General features: G+C 40.8%; 1 protein-coding gene across 10 annotated transcripts in view; it reads right to left on the reverse strand.

The window, feature by feature from the left end:
- LOC125446329 (ras/Rap GTPase-activating protein SynGAP-like) overlaps positions 1–14,199 on the reverse strand; it is a 746,401-nt gene that overhangs the window by 668,747 nt on the left and 63,455 nt on the right. The window contains exon 2 of one of the 10 annotated variants that reach the window (XM_048519812.2): positions 5,956–6,036. The exons of the other annotated variants lie outside the window; for them this stretch is intronic. The gene's annotated coding sequence lies outside the window, so the exon portion shown is untranslated. The remainder of the gene's footprint in view (positions 1–5,955; positions 6,037–14,199) is intronic. 10 annotated transcript variants of the gene reach the window in all.

Below are 14,199 nucleotides of genomic sequence, written 5' to 3' on the forward strand. Positions count from 1 at the left end.
GTATTGAACATAAAAACCAAAACAACTGTGGAGACTGAAAATCGGATACAAAAATGGAAATTGCTGGGAAAGTTCAGCAGCTCTGGCAGTTTTAAGCAAAGGTGACTCGACTCTAAATGTTCACCCTGATTTCTCTCCCCACAGGCCTGCAGAGCTTTTCCAGCAATTTCTGTTTTTCTCTTGGCATTGAATACTTTTATTTCTGAACAACACTTTTAAAGACTGCAGGTTGTTCTTCTGACAAATTGCACATAGCCGTACTTGCATGGTCTGGAGTCAAGGCCCAGCGCAGACTGGTTTAGAAGGACTGTTATTCTAATTTGTTTATTGCTTCATTTTTAAATTTATTCCTGTGATCCATAATGCTGGACTTCTTATTTATTTATTCTTTTAATTCCTTTTCCCCAGGAACTTGTGCTGAAGAATCTGTACCAGGTTACCTTTGCACCTCAGATAATGCCATAAGTGATGACTTGTAAACTTCTGTCTGCTCTCGTGTGTGTACATGTGACAATAAAGTTAATTCTAATTCTAATCAGACATTTTCCTTTCAGAAATGCCATGAATGATCGGCCAATCAAATCATCTATGCCACAAAATCAGAACTGATCAAGGTATGTGTAAGTTGTTCTATAATCCAGTACATTCCTGCAAAAAACAGACTGATCAATAATCAGATGTGTCAATCACAGAAATACTGAATCTAATCAACATTTACATATGTTATTCATTTCAAGGTACTACATATTGTCCATCCTGTGGGAGAAACAGAGACTGATCAACAATTCAATCCATTGCTGTTAGAAATACAGACTTGTGTTAGAAATATCCAAGATTAATCAATGATCCATTACAATCCTCACGAAATGCAGAGACAGGTTGATGTTCCAGCGCATCCCCTTGAGAAATACAGAGACTTAGCAATAGTCCAATACACCTCTGTGAGAAATATAGAGACTTCTCAATAATCAAGTACATCTCTATGAAAAAGAGAATCTAATTAATAATTCAATACATTGCTGAGAACCATTAAGAATGCTTTAATACTTTACTGGCTACAAGTGAAGTGCCAGATGACTGGATACTAGCTATTGTGGTTCTTTCTTCAGGTGGGGCAGCATTGATAAGCCTGGTAAGTACAGATCAGTTAGTCTGACATCAAAGGTAGGGAAATTACTTGAACAAATTCTGAAGAACAGGATTAATCAATACTTAGAAGGACACGGGATAGTCAATGTGAAATGGTTAGGTTTGATTTGATTTATTGTAGTCACGTGTACCTAAGTACAGTGAAAAGCTTTGTTTTATGAGCATTATAGGCAGATCATGGCAAACAAAGACATATAGATCATAGGATGCTTAGACAAGGTGAGGCATACCAGGTTACAATTGCACAGGAAGTATGCAAAGCAAGATCATCATTACTTGAATGTAGTGAGGCCAATTCAGAAGCCCAATAATGGGAACATGCTGTTCTTTTAGAATAGAAACTCCACAAGTGTGGGGATGCAACTATCTTAGACATCCATGGACATGGTGGGTAATTTAGCAAGGCCAATCCACCTAGCTTGTACATCTTTGGAAGAAACTGGAGCACCCCAAGGAAACCCATACAGACAGAGGGAGTCTGTGCAAACTCCACACAGACAGTAGCTTGCGGGTGGAATTGAACCTGGATCACTGGTGCTGTGAGGCTGCAGTGCTAACTACTGAGCCACCATGACATCCCATATTTTGAACCTGTTGGTGCATGTGTTCAAGCTACTGTACCTTTTGCCTGAGAGAAGGGGCTGTAGCAGAGTGTTACTGGGGCGGGACGGGGCTCCTTCCTGCTCAATGAGAAGTGCAAATGCAATTGATGGATGGGAGTTTGGCTTCCATGATGGTCTGGGCTGCGCACACAACTTTCTGTAGTTTGCCATATCAGGCTGTTGTGTACCTGGATAGAATGCTTTCTATGGTGCATCTGTAAATGTTGGTGATGGCCTTTATTGACACGCTGAATTTCTGAAGGAACCCGAGGAAGAAGAGGTGTTGTCGTGCCTTGTTGATTATCGCATCCATGTGAGAAATCCAGGACAGATTGTTGTTTATCATCACTCCGAGGAACTTGATGCTCTCAACGCTCTCCAACTCAGCTCTGTTGATGTAGATGGGGGGGTGTCCTCCTCCTTTCTTCCTAAAGTCAATGATCAGTTCTTTTGTTTTGCCGATATTGAGAGAGAGATTGTTATCATTGCACCACAACACAAAGCCCTCTACCTCCTTTCTGTATTCTGACTCATTGTCATTTGATATCTGGCCCACTGCTGTGGTGTTGTCAGCAAACCTGTGGATGGTGTTCATGCAGAATTTGGCTATACAGGGGGCTGACCTTCCAGAGTCTTACCTTCCAAAGGGAACTGAGAGACTGCTATGTGGTCTTTATGGTGACATGGCTCACTCCTGCCATACCTGACTATGCCTTGCAAGCTGAGCGGTTCTCCAAATATAGCATAGACCACACAACGTCTTTGGATAAAGGTAAAGGGTGGAGGGGTATGCTTCCTAGTCAACACCTCCTGGTATTCAGGTGTCGTGACCCTGGTGAGCCACTGCTCCTCAGACCTGGAATACCTTGCAGTGAAGGGAAATCCTGGCTGACTAATTGAGTTTTTTCAAAGGGTGACTGAAGACATATTGATGAGGGTAGTGTACTTGAAATGCTTTAGATTGACATTAGTAAAGCCTTTGATAAGGTCCTAAATGAAGGCTGGTCCAAAAGGTAAGAGTCCGTGATATCTCATGCAAGTTGACAAACTGAATCCAGGCATGGCTTACAAACAGGAGGCAAAGAGTGATGGACGAGAGTTGTTCCTGTGATTGGAAGCGTGCGATCAGCAGTGTGCCTCGACAATCAGTGCCGGAGGCCCGTACTGTTGGTTGTGTACATTAATAATTTGTCGATGTCAATGTAGCAGGTATAATTGGTAAGTTTGTCAAAGATATGAAAAGTGTTAGTTTTGCTGGTACAGAAGAGGAAGGTCTCATTCTACAGCCTAATATTGATCTCTGCTGGTAAACTATGCAGAGCAATTACAGATGAAAGTTAATCCCAATAAATGCTAGGCAATAGATTTCTAATAAGGGAAAGATATACACAACAGGTCCCCTGTTGGAACAAAGACACTTTGGTGACCTAGTCTATAGATTCTGAAAATGTCAGGACAGGTAAACAGGATGGTACAGAAGGCATCCAGGATCACAGAATCCCTAAAGCACAGAAAGAGGCCATTTGGCCCATCAAGTCTGCACAAAACCTCTGAACAGTTTCCCACCTAGACTCATCCTATCCATGTAATTCCACATTTCCCATGACTTATTCACTCAGTCCGCACCTCCCTGGACAATTTTAGCATGGCCAATCCACCCAATCTTTAGTCCATGGATGGAAACTGGAGCACCCATAAGAAACGCATGCAGACAAGAGGCAGAACATGGAAGCTCAACACAGACAGTCACTCAAGACTGGAATCGAACTCAGGTCCTTGGCACGGTGAGGCAGCAGTACTAACCGCTCAGCCACCGTGCTGCCCCAGGATCCTGCCGACTGAAACATCTGCCTTCATTAGCAGGGGTGTAGAATACAGGTGCAAGGAAGTCTTGTTACATCTGTACAAAATTTTGTTAAACCTGAAAGAACTGCGGGTGCTGTAAATCAGAAATTAAAACCAGACCCATACCGTTAATTCTGATTTCTCTTCACAGTTGATGCCAGACCCACTAAGCCTCTCCTGAAACTTTTGCTTTTGCTTATGTATAAGATTTTAGTTATGCCACAGATGAAATACTGTCGGCAGTTCTGCTCGTCACACTGTTGGAAAGATGTGGCCGCAGCGGAGAGGGTGCAAAAGATGTTGCCTGCGATGAAAAGTCTCAGCTATGAGGAAAGGCTGAATGAGCTGGGTTTGTCCTCCTTGGAGGCTGAGGGGGATGGATCTGACTGAGGTATGCAAAAAATGATGAAAGCCATAGGCAGAGTAGAATCTCTTCCCCATGCCAGACATGACTAAGACCAGAGGGCATAAGTTTAAGGGGAGGAATAAGTAGTTTAGAGGAGATTTTAGAGAAGGTGGTTGATACATGGAAGGTGCTGCCTGAGACGGTGGTGGAGGCAGGTACTCTCACAACATTTAAGAAGCATCTGGATGAGCAATTAAAATGCCAGGGCATCATAGGCTATGGACTAGGTGCAGGTAAATGGGATTTTTGTAGTTTGGTGTTTCATAGCCAGCATAGACATAGCGGCCTGAATGTTGTATGACTCGATAATTCTAATATATCCATACATCCTTGTGAGGCCCATTAAGACTGATCAAAAACATATCGTTGAGAGAATTAAAGAGGCAGATTACTGTTCTAATACATTGTGATAAATGCAGAGACACTCTATACAGTGAAGAATCCAATACATACCGTGAGAGATACCAACCACGATCAATAAACCAACAAAAAACTTGCAATACATACAGAGCTTGGACAATAATCGAAATAATCGAAATACAGAGCCTGATCAATGATCAATACATTACTGCCCAAAATAGAACCTGATCAATGAGCAATATGTCACTGCCGGAAATACCGAGCCTGATCTATAATCCAATACATCACTGCCCCAAATACAGACTCTGGGCAGTAATCAATACATCACCTGCCGAAATACAGAGCCTGATCATTAATAAAAAAAAATCACTGCTCGAAATACACAGTCTAATCAACAGTCAGGACTTCACTGTCCAAAATACACAGGCTGATCCTCAAATCAACATACACCTGTGAGAAATACAGAGCCTGATCAATAGCAATACATCACTGCCTGAAATACAGAGCCTGATCAATAAACATTACAACCCTGTGAGGAATATTGAAACTGAATAATAAATGAAAACTTAAATTTTTCTGTCAAAGCTTTTCACCTTCTGCTCATCAGAAGAATGACACAGGTAAGTGATTTAGGATTGTCAGCCAGTTTTACAGTGTGGCAGCCTGGCTTGTACTGGTAGCCACTTATATTAATACACACTGCCCTGTTCCTTGCAGACAGAAGGAACATGTGCACACACTGAACTGCACCTGTTCCAATTCAACACAATAGCTGACTGCCATTCACTGACTCATTTCTTAGGGGAATGTTCTGATCAATCAGAGTCAACCTGCCTGATTCAAAACAAAGCCAAGCAGCCATCAGTCAGTCATCACTAACTAATCTCCACGGTAATGCCTTAACCAGAGTCCATTTGTCATTCCTCTCATTTATTCGAAATATAGGTTATTGATAGGTGTCAGATGAAAAGCTATGACAAAATATTTAATTCCAGCGATACTCAAGTTCTGTACCACCAAATAGTTTAATAACTTGATAAGTTACTGCCCAAAATACAGACTCCGCAATTATTCAACATATTCCAATAAGAAACAATGAAATAGAGCAGTAATTAAGTACATTCTTGTGATGCATATGGAGACTGATGAATAAGCCAACCTATTATTGTGATAAATAGCAAGACCCAAATAGCAAGAAATACCCAAACTGATCAATGATCTAATACATCCCCAGGAAAAATTAGTCTCCAACTAATCAACACCGCAATGCAAACCTTGTCAAAATACACAGACTGATCAATAATCCAATTTATCCCTATAACAAATACAGACACTAATGCATAATGCATTACACTCCAGTACAAAGGACTGATCAATAACCTAATTTATCCCATGTGAAACAGAAGCTGATCAATAATCTAATACATCCCTGCCTGAAATGCAGAAAATGAACAATAAACCAATACACCCATGTGAGAAATAACAAGGCAGCTCCATAACCCAATTCATGCTTGTAAGAAATACCAAGGCTGATCAATAATCCAATACATCCCTGTAATAAATGCCAAGACTGGTCAATAAACCAATACATACCTGCGAGAAATACAGAGACTGATCAATAATCCAATACATCACTGCCCGAAATACCGAGACTGATCAATAATCCATTACACCCTGTGAGAAATATAGAGACTGATCAATAAACCAATATATCTATATGAGAAGTACCAAGATTGAACAATAATCCAATACTTCTCTGCAAGAAATACCAAGACTGGTCAATAATCCAATCCATAGCATCCTGAAATACCAAGACTGATCAGTATCCAATACATGCTGAGTGTTAAATACCAGAGGTTAGACCCTGATTAGAAAGAGTCCAGGCAAAAACTTTTCTTGTCAGAGTTTTATTCCCAATCTACAAATTTCAACCACACTGATAATGTGTTCCCCAGATTTTTACAACAGATCTATTGCAAATATCCCTGAAGTGACAGATAATAATTATTTGTTCCCCAGTTCCATCAGGTCTCAGGCACCCTGCAGATCCTAATACATAAGCCTTTTTAAAATAAATTAATAAATACAATAATAACGAAAAATAAAACAGAATAATACAAAATGACTGTACTTTACATTCTTGTTGCTTCTTTAAAGTGTATGTTTGAGTTCTATATGTTCTTTTGCTCCTTTTTTCACAAAGGAGTCAGATGGCTGACTGTTGCTATCCACTCATTTCAATTTGGAGATTTCCCTGTTCTCCAGTATCTGTTTCAAAACAGCAATATTGATTTTCAGTCCTTTCTCATTTATGTCTTTCAAAGAATGTACATTATCCCATAATGACTTATTATCAAAGTGGCACTCAATGGGTGTTGCTGCTGAATCCCTTTTTAGGATCTGCCAATATTTCACTAAAAATGCCATTTTTAATGCATCAACTAAGGTTTATTTTACTGCTCTTCTGTTTTGTTTTGAAGCTTCCTGAGCTAGAGGACAACACTTACCTTCCTCTCCAAATAAAAAGCTATCAATCTTCCTGCATTGCAGAATTCATCACAGATATTTTGCAGAAGAGGTATCACTAAAAATGATGTTTCATCTCCCTGGCATCTCCGAGCAATGGAAATTTGAAAACACTGCCATTTTTATGAGTGTTTTGTCTGAATGAATATCTCCCACCTTGGCATTTCCACAGTTGTATACAACTCCAATACTTTGAAGCAGCCATCTGGTCTTATTTGGCTGCCCTGTGAGTTAGCTGTCCAATTAATCTTTGCAATTCCTTTCAGTTCTGGAAGCTGCTGTATCTTTTTTCCCTCGCATCTTTATAGTAACAATGAGTCTGACAAAGAAATGCTGGGTCCATTCTGTCCAATTACCAATCCAATATACTTAAAAGACACTGTAGCTGAACTTCTAATTTTGAGCTCTGCTGTAAGCCCATTTATGACAATGTTTCCAAGTTCATGCTCCACCCACCCTGGAAAACGTCACCTACATATATCCTAAAGATGCCTGAAAACTGCCCCCGTGGTTCGTGTCGATTTGACAGCGCCTGCTTTCAACAGAACACAACCTAATTTTGAAAAGAATTAGGAGAATGAGAGGCAACAACTATGCCATGTCCATATTCATTTAACTTCCAGAGTGCCCCTGTACATTTGACACCTCTTTGAGGACACACTTGCCTTTTCAACTGAGCTCGCTGTACAAATGTGGCTTTCATATAAGTTAATTGAAATTCCTAAGTATTTAATGCTAACAATACCAAAAAAAATCCCCCAAATTGTTTTTTTTCAGATGGCGGTGATTTTTTTCATCTATCTCGGACCCCCAGTTTTTCATCGAGCCTCATGTCTCTAGCCTTGCTTTAGCAGGAGACACCGTTACCTTCTGTATCTACCTATGCGATAGGGCTGTGTACATCCTATTTTGCACCTCGGTATATAACCCAAGCTCCCTGCAGCTTTGCAACTCTTGGCTATTCGGCAGCTGTCATCGTTGTCGTCTAATTTTGTTCACAGCCACGAAGAAATCCCAATCACACTGACTCCTCCTGTGGGTGGTATTCCCGGTCTGTTCTATATTCCTTGACCTTGTTTAGCTGCACCTGCTGTCTTATTAAAACTGTTACCGTTTGACTTGAGAACCCACTCCTCACTGGGTTTCTTTCGACGGTGCGTGATCTCTTTCTCAAGAGCATGTTGGCTTCCAGACGTACTGTCCAAGCTTATTTTGCATTTTCTTGTCTTTCTTTTTTGCATTTCAGGTTCCCAATAAGTGAGACTGACCTCCTGAGCCGCATCCTGTATATTCAGCCAGTAGTTATATGTCGCAGTGGCCTTCCTGCTATACGTGTGACAGTTGCATTTCTTCACTGACTCATCTCTTCTTGGTGAATATTGGACTTTAGTACCCGGTTTTGACAGTTGTTCTTTGGGACCAATTGCCTCACATTTGATCGTCAGAACTGATTTGTCCATCACCAGACAAATGACAGTTTCATCCTCATAGCTGTACAACATATGTTCATGACAGTACTTGGTTCCATATTGCTTTCTAGAACTCTTTTGAAATCTGCATATTTATAAGCCACAGACAGCAACCTCAAAGCCAGACAGTCTGGTTCCCATTCGTAGTAATTATTAAATTTTCTGGCTTTACCACAGATTTCCCTGGGCATCTTCAACTTTTAAGCACTCTCTTTTATTGTGAGAAGTGTGTCTATTTGCCAAACTAGTTTCTAATGGCTTTACATTATGTCTTATGGCTCACTGAATTCTTCCTGAGGCCTCAGGCACACTGCTTGCATTACGATTAACAAGCAAAGGTGCAGCTAATTGTAGCGCCTTCCCAAGCCGGGGACTGATCTCTAACTATTGATGGGACTTTACCATTCCTACCAAAAACTAACTGGAATGGGCTGTATCCTTAACCAAGTCCATCAAATTCTGTGATAATAAAATGTGAGGCTGGATGAACACAGCAGGCCCAGCAGCATCTCAGGAGCACAAAAGCTGACGTTTCGGGCCTAGACCCTTCATCAGAGAGGGGGATGGGGGGAGGGAACTGGAATAAATAGGGAGAGAGGGGGAGGCGGACCGAAGATGGAGAGTAAAGAAGATAGGTGGAGAGAGTATAGGTGGGGAGGTAGGGAGGGGATAGGTCAGTCCAGGGAAGACGGACAGGTCAAGGAGGTGGGATGAGGTTAGTAGGTAGCGGGGGGTGCGGCTTGGGGTGGGAGGAAGGGATGGGTGAGAGGAAGAACCGGTTAGGGAGGCAGAGACAGGTTGGACTGGTTTTGGGATGCAGTGGGTGGGGGGGAAGAGCTGGGCTGGTTGTGTGGTGCAGTGGGGGGAGGGGACGAACTGGGCTGGTTGAGGGATGCAGTAGGGGAAGGGGAGATTTTGAAACTGGTGAAGTCCACATTGATACCATATGGCTGCAGGGTTCCCAGGCGGAATATGAGTTGCTGTTCCTGCAACCTTCGGGTGGCATCATTGTGGCAGTGCAGGAGGCCCATGATGGACATGTCATCAAGAGAATGGGAGGGGGAGTGGAAATGGTTTGCGACTGGGAGGTGCAGTTGTTTTTTGCGAACTGAGCGGAGGTGTTCTCTGATACCATCAAATTCTGTGCTAGTGCAGCCGACACTAATACAACTGATAATGCACAGTTTGGCTAAGCTTCCAAAACTTTATTTCATCCATTTCATCTATTACTTCCTTTGACACCTTTCATTAAGGAAAGGCCTCTCTACTGCAGTAGTCATAGTTACTATGTTCAAATTTATACAAAATTTTCTAAATTCATCATTCGCAAACTCTCCTCAACAATCTGTAAGTAATGTTGCCAGCTGTTCATACCTGTCCATGTTTCCACTACATTATCACTGTATTATTGTCAACGAGCGAAACCATTTGTCACATTTACTCAATGCGAAATACAAATATTTTTATCTCTGTCCCACAACTTTAAATCATTACCTACCACCTTGTTGAAATCCCTCAGTAAGTGTAGACTTATTATGATGCACAATGGTGATGGTGTCCTTTGGTATTTCTTATGATCTTGCATCTCTTCTATGGGCTTATTTTACTCTCTATCCCTTATTCCTGCATTTGTGACTAAGTCTTCTTTACATTTTGCAGGATGGACAGGCAAATAGCCTATGTAGTGTTTTTTTTTTGAAAAACAAAATTAACTTCTTTTCATCTAAATTTCTGTGCCCTGGCATCAATAACAGTTCTTTAAATCTTTAGTAGAGAGATTCTGTTTCATTAAAAGAACACAGCAGTATCTCTATTGTGTAAGTCACAATTTCACAGCTTTTACTAATATAATAGCTTTGTTGCTTTCCATATTCAATTTTATTCATATCTTTTTCATCAGTAGTCCACTTAATAACAGCACAAGTTCACTGGATACTGCATCCGTGCTGATAAAATGATTGATCCCGGCTGTGTTACCAAGAATGACTTCTGCTTTTTAAAGAATTCAGTTTATCTTCTCTGAATCTGAACCTGAACCTGGAGGAATGTCCAAGTCTCTTAGCTTTGTTCTAATTCTTATTACTCAGAGGGTCGAGGTAGCTTTTTAAGTAGTCTATTCTACACACTGCAGACATACATTCACTGCTTTGTATAGCACAACTGAATGCTTATGGGATGGAGTCTCTGTGACCAATACGATGCCCTCTTCTTGATCAGAATTTCCATCTTCCATTTGTGTTTTGCTTCGAATATCCTGCTGTTCCATTCAGGACAGTCCATGACAGGTTGGTGTTTTGATTCATACCTGAAATATCAAATTACCATACCCTTTCTCTGAGTATTTCTGGAGTTCATTTAAGACAGAGATGAGGAGAAATTTCTTCTCTCAGTTGATTGAGATTCTTTAGAACTCCCTTCCACAGAGAGCTGTGGGGGAAGTCACTGGCTGCCATCCTGAAAAAGACTCCTATGTCCCCAGTCAGTATCAAAGATTAGGATCAGTATCTAAATCAGAGATGGATCAAAATTCTGTTCCTTGCCTACTGGAAATGCAGTGCCAAATCAAAAGCCCATATGTTGGGAGAAGTACAGAACTGGATCAATAATCTAATACCTGCCTGCTCTAAATACAGAGAGTGAACAATAATTCAATATATCCCTGTCAGAAATGCAGGACCCGATCATATCCAATAATACCTGAGGTGAAGTTCAGAAATTGAACAATTACTAATCTAAAAACAGAAAGTGCTGGAGAAACCCAGCAGGTCTGGCATCCTATACAGAGAGAGAAATGGTTAAGACTTTGAGTCCAACATGACTCCTGCTCTAAAGAAGTATCACGTTGGACTTGAAATGTTGCCTCTGCTTCTCTCTCCAGGGATGATGCCAGGCCTGAGTTTCCCCAGCACTTTCTGTTTTTGTTTCAGATTTCCAACACTCATACTTTGCAACGAGAAATACAGAAACTAATCAATAATCCAAACAAAAACTATGAGAAATGCTGAAATTGATCAAGAATCTAAATATTTATTGTGTGAAATTACAAGTGATCAACAAACCTATATAACCCTGTGAGAAATACAGAGACTGATCAATAAGCCAATATATCCCTCTGAAAAATATGGAGACCGATCAATATCAATATTCACTACAACTCCATGAGAACTATAGCAAATGATCAGTAATTGAATATCACCCTGAGAGTGATCATTAAACCAATACATCTCCGTGAGGCATAATCAATGATCAAATACAAACTTGTGAGATATCCAGAGATTGATTAATAATCCAAAACATCTCAGTGAGAAATACTAAGACTGATCATTAATTCAATACATTTCGTGTGAGAAATGCAGAGGCTCAACAATAGGATAAAGATTGATCAATAGTCCAGTTTCTCCCTGTGAGAAATATCAAAATAAATCAATAATCCAATACATCAATGCCTAAAATATAACTATTGATTAATATAACAAACATGATTGCGTTATGATCCCAGCTGATGCTATTAGTGTACAAATCAGATCCCAGACTGAAATTAGACTCAATTGCTCATATTTCGTTTTATACAAGTTTTAACAAGGTGTTCTCTCACTGGCTCAAAAGCACACAATGTTGCAGGTTTTGTTTTAACAATAAAACAGAAGTATAGTAAGTAAAAGAAATGAAGATACAATAGAATAAACCAATCTATTTACTGACAGCACAAATTCAGATCTTTAAACACACAGTAAACATATTATCACATTAATACCAAAAAAACTCCTATACAAGTTTAAAAACAGCAACATCCCTTGTACAATATCCAATAGCAACACTTATACAGCACTCACACCAGAATTCCTTTCTCTAATATCCTCATAGATTTATGGTAACTGTAACAATAACTCCTAGACTAGAACATCTGAGAGCTTAGTTCTGGAGCTATCATATTCTTGAATTTAAACATAATCAGTTTCAAGTAGCCTCTTCAGGGCTTTATCCCAACACGTTGCTCTGGGCCTATCACAAGCTCCTTACTCTAAAGTAATCTAGTTTTACTATATTTTCCCTTTCTCAGGAGAATTGCCTTATGCACGAAATGAACTTCGTTAGAGCTGCTCCACTCAAAGTAAAACGAAAAAAAATCTCTCCCCCCAAGCTTACAAAGAAACCAGTGTAATTTTTTAAAACTGATTTTAAGACATAATGGTTCATCTTGCTAAGTTGTAAAATCTGAAAGCAAACACAAATCACTTTGGCTGCTGAGGTAGCCCCCTTAAACAGTTTTAAAAACTGTCTACAGAATGTCTACGGAAATACTTATAAATTAACTGAGATGCACGAAGAAAATCATATGTTGCAAACTCAAAATTAAAATCCAAACAAATAATAAATTGTATTAAAATATACATAAATCAGACAGTTTAACATCAGACTTGAGAGAGGTGGTGAGGCTGATCAATAACTTTGTATTACCCTATGAGAAATATGGGTATTCATCAATAACCAAATGCTTCCTTCAGAAGTTATTGATCATAGGAGAAGATCATAGAATCCCCTACAGTGTGAAACCAGGCCCCTTGGCCCAACAAGTCCACACCAACCCTCAGAGCATCCCGCCCAGACCCATCCTCCTCTAACCCATCTACACAACACATCTCTGAACACAATGGGCAATTTCCCATGGCCATTCCACCTAACTTGCACGGCTTTGGACTGTGGGAGGAAACCCATGCAGACATGGGGAGAATGTGCAAACTCCACACAGACAGTGTCCTGAGGGTGGAGTCAAACCCAGGTCCCAGGCGCTGAGGCAGCAGTGCTAACCACTGAGCCACCGTGACATATTTCCTGATTCCCAGTGCTGTCACTGGGGAGGTGGGGGCGGGGGGGGGGGGGGTTTGGTGGGGGGGTTGCGGTCTGCCATCTCTGGAACAGGGGTTTGGAGTCGTTTGCTACCATACAATTTTCTTTTGGCGAAGTATTTTCTGTCCAGGCATGTCATGACACACCTCTGAAGCAAGGGGGATTTGAACCAAGACTTCCTGGCTCAGAGATAGGGTCATTGCCACTGCACCCTTCCCTCCTTTGACTGTGCTGTGCCTGATTATCGGGGATCAGAGATGCACCATGGCTGGATCTAGATGGATGAGGGGCTGGTGTCACTTAGCGAGTTGGTATATAGCAGGGTAAATACGAGCTGCTTTAGTAATCAGGCATAATTACTCCACAATCTCAACAATAGTACAGAGTGCCACTAATCTGGCACATCCGTTAAGATTATTACCAATATTTACAGGTGTACCATGGAAAGCATCCTCTCTGGATGCATCACAGCTTGGTACAGCAACTGCTCTGCCTAGGCCTATAAGAAACTAAAGAGAGTTGTGAACACAACTCAGACCCTCACACAAACCAACTTCCCATCCATTGACTCCATCTACACATCCCACTGCCTCAGGAAGGCAGCTAGCATCATCAAGGACCCCTCCCACCCCGGGTATAATCTCTTCCAGCCTCTTCTGTCAGGCACAGGATGCAAAAGCTTAAACGCAAGTACCAACAGATTCAAGAACAGCTCCTTCCCTGCTGCTGTTAGATTTCTGAATGAACCTCTCCAATTTTAAATTTCATTTCGATCTCACTCTTATCGATGAATTTCCGTATCTAGTATATCCCTTTGAGAATCGTAGAGGGTGATCGGTCATCCAATAACTCTCTTTGAGATATATAGAGACTGATCAATATCAAGTATATCCCTGAGAGAAGTACAGAGACTGAACAATATTCCACATTTTCTCCATGTCTCTGAGAATTTCTGCTGGGTGCTCCAGTTTCCTCCCACAGTCCAAATTGTCCT

This window comes from Stegostoma tigrinum, chromosome 34, assembly GCF_030684315.1.
Source record: "Stegostoma tigrinum isolate sSteTig4 chromosome 34, sSteTig4.hap1, whole genome shotgun sequence".
NCBI lineage: Eukaryota > Metazoa > Chordata > Chondrichthyes > Orectolobiformes > Stegostomatidae > Stegostoma > Stegostoma tigrinum.